The sequence below is a fragment of the Ixodes scapularis genome, unplaced genomic scaffold, assembly GCF_016920785.2.
Source record: "Ixodes scapularis isolate PalLabHiFi unplaced genomic scaffold, ASM1692078v2 PGA_scaffold2__306_contigs__length_199485367, whole genome shotgun sequence".
NCBI classification, from domain to species: Eukaryota; Metazoa; Arthropoda; class Arachnida; order Ixodida; family Ixodidae; genus Ixodes; species Ixodes scapularis.
Genome location: NW_024609857.1, coordinates 116,494,543 through 116,501,419, shown reverse-complemented (window position 1 = coordinate 116,501,419; position 6,877 = coordinate 116,494,543). Strand labels below are relative to the sequence as shown.

At 47.0% G+C, this 6,877-nt stretch overlaps 1 pseudogene; it reads left to right on the top strand.

Moving 5' to 3' along the window:
* The first annotated feature begins 721 nt into the window (after window positions 1-721).
* Window positions 722-6,452, top strand: LOC115329300 (annotated as a pseudogene).
* The last annotated feature ends 425 nt before the right edge of the window (window positions 6,453-6,877 follow it).

Below are 6,877 nucleotides of genomic sequence, written 5' to 3'. Positions count from 1 at the left end.
CTCCTAGTTTCCGCGCCTTCGGTTCCATTGGCTGGCGCGCCATGGCCTCCGAGATCCCGAAGCGCGCGCGCGCCAGTACGCGCAGCAGACGACAAAGGAAGCGGACGAGCAGACAACAAAGGGAGCGGACGAGCGGCATCTATGCTTTCGCATTAACAACTCATAAGAAATGCTTAGGTTTACCTCGAGCTTTTTTATGGCATCCCTGATCCTTCTGCCTCAGAAGTGTTTACCCAGTCTGACCAAAAGGTCATTCGCCCTTGCTCTGAGCTAAAGGGGCCTTGAGAAGGTTTCTGAGATCACCTAAGTATGGTGATAACTCACTCTGCGGGCTCTGAGCATCCTAGAAATTCCTAAATCGCAATCATGCGCAGCCGATTTCCCTATTAAGAAGACACTCAATGATCGCAACACACCGAGGACATCTCAGGCGATGGCAGGAGCATGTTCCGGCAGCCAGGGCGACGTGTAACCAATGAAAACTCGACTTTTCGTGGAAATTGCAAACGTTAACTGCTATTTAAAAAAAAAAAAAGAAATGTGTATGTTTTTGTGGGTGATAAGTGCATATAAGAGTATGACACAAATGTTTATTTTTCGCGAAGGGAGAACATAATACTGCAATAATTGATTTAAAAACAACGCACTATGTTGTTGTTGGAAAAAGCTGCTTGTACAGCTTTTCTCCTCAGCTCCCATCATACTTGCATGGTGAATAAAACCACTGGTTGAGAGCCTGAGAGAGACATTCAACGAGATTCAACAGTCCATGGACTTCTTCTCCGCTGACTATGACCGTCTTCTCAAGCTGGCAACAACCAACGAGCAAACTGGCAAAGGTTTCCAGGACGAACTGTCGCAACTAAAGTCAACTGTGCAGATACAAGCAGCCGAAATCGAGGAGATCCGAGGCGCGCTCAACGACAACGAGCAGCACAGTCGTCTCTCCAACCTCGAAGTGCACGGACTTCCTGTCTCGCCTAAAGAAGACCTATTATCCTTTATTGAGTCTCTCGCGGAAAAGCTGAACATCTCTCACTTCCACAAAACCGATATACTCGCGATACATCGCTTGCCTGCCAAACGCGAAAAGGCCCCGCCGATTCTAATCCAATTTGCTTCGGTCAGCATGAAGGAATCGTGGATGGAAGCGCGGGGAAAGCTTCCCTCAGGTTGGTCCTTTCCCCAAATTCTACTTAAACGACAACCTGACTCGTGCGAACAAGGAGCTGTTTTGGCAGGCTAGACAGAGAGGCAAGGAGCGAGGCTATAAATTCGTGTGGGTGACAAGGGCTAAGATATACGCCAGAAAGATGGAGGGTTCTCTCCCTGTGAGGATCAACCCCCAGACAACACCCGACATCCTCAGGACGTCCTCAAAAAGTACAAACGTCCTTACGGTTTTCAAGACATCCTCAGGACATCCTGAGAACGTCAGTCGCGGGATCATCCTAGAAACGTCCTTCCGAGAACTTATTGAGGACGTAGGATACAAAGTTAGAGGTAATATATACGTCCTCAATTTGATTGCGTTTTTAAAGTAATAAATGAATGAAATGGCGGTAGTATACACAGTTCATGTTTGCTGCTTAACTAAATTTCACATACAAGGTATTACATGTAGTTGTGCAAGTTTAGGACATATTTTAAATAAAGTTTTGATCAAACAGTTCTTTAATAAAACCAGGACGCACTACAATTATTATTAATTTTGTATTTGGGCAGTGTTTCGAAATTCAGTTTTATTGGGTACATTCAATCTAGGTGGCGCAAGCTACCGCCTACTACAAGGCGTACCGTGATTGCAATTATCCACCCATCCGAGAGACCCAAGCAAGCTAAGCCAAGACAGGACAGAAACAGAAACAGCCTCGAGGTTGATGATGGCTTGATAATGTGGATGCTTGGGCTAGTTAGTAATTCATGCTTGGATGGAACAGCGCGGATACAGTCACACTCACAGGCACACAAGAGGGAAACAGACTCGCAGCGCTGACTAACAACTCAGTGATATATTTCTCCTTCCTCAAATCGTCATCTTCTCCTTCACCGTTGATGAGAACATTTTCAATTTTTAAACAGCAGAAACTAAATAGCCAATAAATATTAATAAATAAACAATAAATATATAAATAAATGACAACTAAAATAAATAAAACAAAAAACAAAAACAAAAAAAATTTTAAAAATAAAATTTGTAAGTTTAATTTTTTAATTATAATTTATTTAAAAAATATTTTTTAATTTCATTTTTAATTTTTTTTTATTTTTATTTATTTTTAGTTGTCATTTATTTATTTATTTATTTACTTATTTATTATTTACTTATTAATGTTTATTGGTTCTTTGGTTTCTGGTGTTTAAAAAGTTAAAATGTTCTCATTAACGGCAAAGGAGAAAAAGATGACGATTTGAGGAAGAAGAAATATATCACTGAGTTGTTAGTCAGCGCTGCGAGTCTGTATATTCGAAAAAAAGAAAACTCACACCAAAAGTTTAGAAACAACAGTTCCCAACGTTTCGGGGTCGACTTGACTCCTTCTTCAGGGGTGACTAAAAATGGAATGGGACAGCGCGAGCTTCGACCTCTCCTTCTTCTTCTACCGAGGTGATGTTTTCTGAACGTGACGCAGGCCATGGACGTAAATAGATGGTAAGGCCCCGAGGGACCTGTTAATGTTCCCCGGTGTATTCTGGATGTGCCACGACTCCAAGAACAGGCGTCTTCGAATATGTGGCTCCGTGTCTATCACGTGTGCTTTTCCGAAGTCGGTCCGATGAGCAAACACCTCGCAATGTTCCGCGACGGCGCTACGCTCGCGATCGAAATTGCGCACATCGTTCTGGTGCTGGCGCATGCGTTCGGGAAAAGATTTAGTTTCACCGATGTAGGCGGCGGGGCACTCTGCACACGGTATCTTGTAGACCACGCCCTGTGCTTTCTCTTTTGGGAGGCGATCTTTCGGCCTTGGCATGAGCCGTCCTAATGTTGACACTGGCTTGTGCGCCACTTGAATCCCTTCTTTTCGGAGCATGCGCGCCAGTGTCTCGCTCGTCCCTTTTACATAGGGGACGCTGATGCGCGCGATGGGGCGGGGCTGTGTGTCACCCGATGATCCATGGTTATTGCGCGTGCAGCACTGTCGACGGGCGACGCGTTGGACGAAACTCCTTGAATAGCCGTTTTTTTGGAGGTCAGCAAGTATGGTCTGATTCTCCTTTCTTCTGTCTCTTTCCGACGAGCAGATGGTCGTTGCTCTAGACAAGAGAGTAGAGACCACCGACGTCTTGTGACTCGTTGGGTGGTTCGAGTCATAATCAAGGTAGCGTCCGGTGTGTGTTGGCTTCCTGTAGACCGTGAACCCCAGCTTGTCTCCTTGCCTTTTCACCAGAGCATCGAGGAACGGCAAGACTCCATCTCTCTCGTGTTCTACAGTGAACTGGATGGCCGGTTCTATGGAATTCAGGTGTGCGAGGAAGTGGTTCACCTCTGATTTCTTCACGATGCAAAAGCAATCATCTACATAGCGCATGAACTCTTTTGGCCTGTTGGCGAAAGTGCTAAGCGCTTTCTGTTCAACCACTTCCATGGTGAGGTTTGCGGTCGTGACCGAAATAGAGGCGCCCATTGCCGTTCCGCTGTAGGGTGCCTAGATGTCTGTCTGTTTCAGGGTGAAGACATCCATTGTTGTCCGGAATGTGCCAGCGCGTGACGCTCTCGCGCACTCGGTGCGTGACTTGGGCGGTAAGATGGCGTCTATGTATCAGCCAGAGCTACGCGCTCGAGCTGAGTGACACCGGATTGCGCGCACTTCAAAATGCATAAAAAAACGATTGGGCGGAAAAATGGCTGAGATGTCACCACTCAAGCAAAAGCGCGCGTGTGTATGAAGGCACTCTATTCCGCTGACTTGTTTGAAAAGCTCACCCTTGAAGCTGAACGTCACAAGACGTCGGTGGTCTCTACTCTCTTGTCTAGAGCAACGACCATCTGCTCGTCGGAAAGAGACAGAAGAAAGGAGAATCAGACCATACTTGCTGACCTCCAAAAAAACGGCTATTCAAGGAGTTTCGTCCAACGCGTCGCCCGTCGACAGTGCTGCACGCGCAATAACCATGGATCATCGGGTGACACACAGCCCCGCCCCATCGCGCGCATCAGCGTCCCCTATGTAAAAGGGACGAGCGAGACACTGGCGCGCATGCTCCGAAAAGAAGGGATTCAAGTGGCGCACAAGCCAGTGTCAACATTAGGACGGCTCATGCCAAGGCCGAAAGATCGCCTCCCAAAAGAGAAAGCACAGGGCGTGGTCTACAAGATACCGTGTGCAGAGTGCCCCGCCGCCTACATCGGTGAAACTAAATCTTTTCCCGAACGCATGCGCCAGCACCAGAACGATGTGCGCAATTTCGATCGCGCGCGTAGCGCCGTCGCGGAACATTGCGAGGTGTTTGATCATCGGATCGACTTCGGAAAAGCACACGTGATAGACACGGAGCCACATATTCGAAGACGCCTGTTCTTGGAGTCGTGGCACATCCAGAATACACCGGGGAACATTAACAGGTCCCTCGGGGCCTTACCATCTATTTACGTCCATGGCCTGCGTCACGTTCAGAAAACATCACCTCGGTAGAAGAAGAAGGAGAGGTCGAAGCTCGCGCTGTCCCATTCCATTTTTAGTCACCCCTGAAGAAGGAGTCAAGTCGACCCCGAAACGTTAAGAACTGTTGTTTCTAAACTTCTGGTGTGAGTTTTCTTTTTTTCGAATTGTTCCCCATACCAGACAGATTTCTGTCGAAGATGTTTACTTTCGAGTCTGTATATCTGCGCTGTTCCATCCAAATTGATGATGGCAGCAATGCAAGGCAGTGACGAATGTTATATATATATATATATATATATATTTTTTTTTTTTAATAAGTATTGAAGAAGCCGTTCGCCGACTTGGAGACATTTCTGGAGTTTTTTTGAGAAGAAGAAGAAGTGCCTGGAACAGGAAGCCCGATTTGCTCGCTCCTCTAGTAAGCGATCATATTATTTCTTATTTGACCTGTGACAGATCTGAAACCGTCGCTATTGGTGACACTGCATTCCGACGCCACGCTGGCCGAGAATGATAAGCGGCGCTCCGCCGTGAGCTGCAAAATGCGGCCACCGGCTGACAGGTCCCGGTCACCACGGCCATCAACTACCAGGTCCCGGTCACAATCTTGGCACCAGCCAAGGAACAACAATACAATGGACCACTCGACTGCAAACGATCACCCTAACAAGGCCAACGTCATGAACCCAGCACACCAACAAGCACGCGAAGAAGGGACAGCTGCAAAGAATGACGAGTCACCATCACACTCGCTCAAGGACGGCGACGACGAAGACTCATCACCTTTCACCGTCGTAACTTACCGAAAGAACAGACCATCTGGCATCCCAGTGATCTTGAAACCTTCAGGAACCAAGTCATTTTGGAAAGTAAACCCTAACTCAATAGCAAACGACATTCTTGCAGTAACACAGGAGAAGATTCTATCGCACAGAATTAACAAGGACGGTAGCCTCACGGTACACCTGGCATCACTTTGCTCGGCAAATAAATTACTGGCTCTGCACTCCATAGGCAGCGTTGAAGTCACCGCCCACGTGCCGGAGACGTATTCAAAGAATCTGGGGAAAATCAAGAACGTTCCTCTTGAATACTCCAACTCTGCACTGCTGGAGTACCTACTTGACAACGGCGTAACATCCGTTCAACGGCAAATTGCATATTATCGGAAGGAGGACGGAAGCATCGAAGAGCAACCGTCTGAAAGTGTCTTACTCGTCTTTCGCACAGATCGGCCAATGCCACAACGAGTGTTCCTTGGATTCACCAGCCATCCAGTCGAGGAATACTTCGGATCACCTGTGCAGTGCTTCAAATGCCAAAAATACGGCCATGTTGCGAAGTACTGCAGGGGTCCTCAACGCTGCAAGGTATGTGCTGGACCACATCGTTACAAGGACTGCACCAACAAGAGCGAAACGAAATGCGCTAATTGTGGCGGCAATCATCCAGCGACATTCTCAGGGTGTTCACGGAAACAAGCAGCTTCTGCAGCATTTCGTTCAAATATGCTGAACGGTAGGCATGCAACGCGCCGTGCACCGTCACCAAACCCTCAAGTTGTTCGGGTACCTGAGCCGCCTCAATCTCAACAAGACAAGGCACAGCTGACAACATATTCCAGCGTTCTGAAACGTCCAACTAAAACGCGCAAACCGCGTGCTATCAAGGAGACTCAAGAAAACGCCCCCAACGAACCAAAACAAGGACCGTCTCTACCAGCACCAAGCTCGACAGCACGACGTACATCAGGCAATATTCAACCATCTAAAAACTACAGGCCACCAAAGGCTCCTCAAGCTTCGCATCTGCCACGATTTGAATCGCATCAACAAGGTGATCTAACCAAACTTCTGATCCCAATGTTTTTTGTAGCTCTTAAAGTCATCCTGCAAACGTCACCAGATGCCAACCAACTCCCTGAAGTCAAGGCTTTTCTTGCTTTGGAACACTTAATATCGTAAAATTGGCTTCAAATCAATAGAAAACAAGGTCCCAGGTAATGGAAAATATATATAAGGCAGCAACAATATTTCAATGGAATGCAAGGGGGTTAAGATCACGATTATCAGACTTCCGTCAGCTGGCACACAAGTATAAATGTCCCATCATAGTGATATGTGAATCAAAGTTACCCCAGAATCTACGACTGTCAGGTTACGAAAAATTTTATTCATCGCGTACTGCTGGGGAAAGCCGAGTCACGTTATTCATCCGTCGGGACCTCACGTACGTGCCACATGTCATTCCACCTCACGAGAACAATGAGT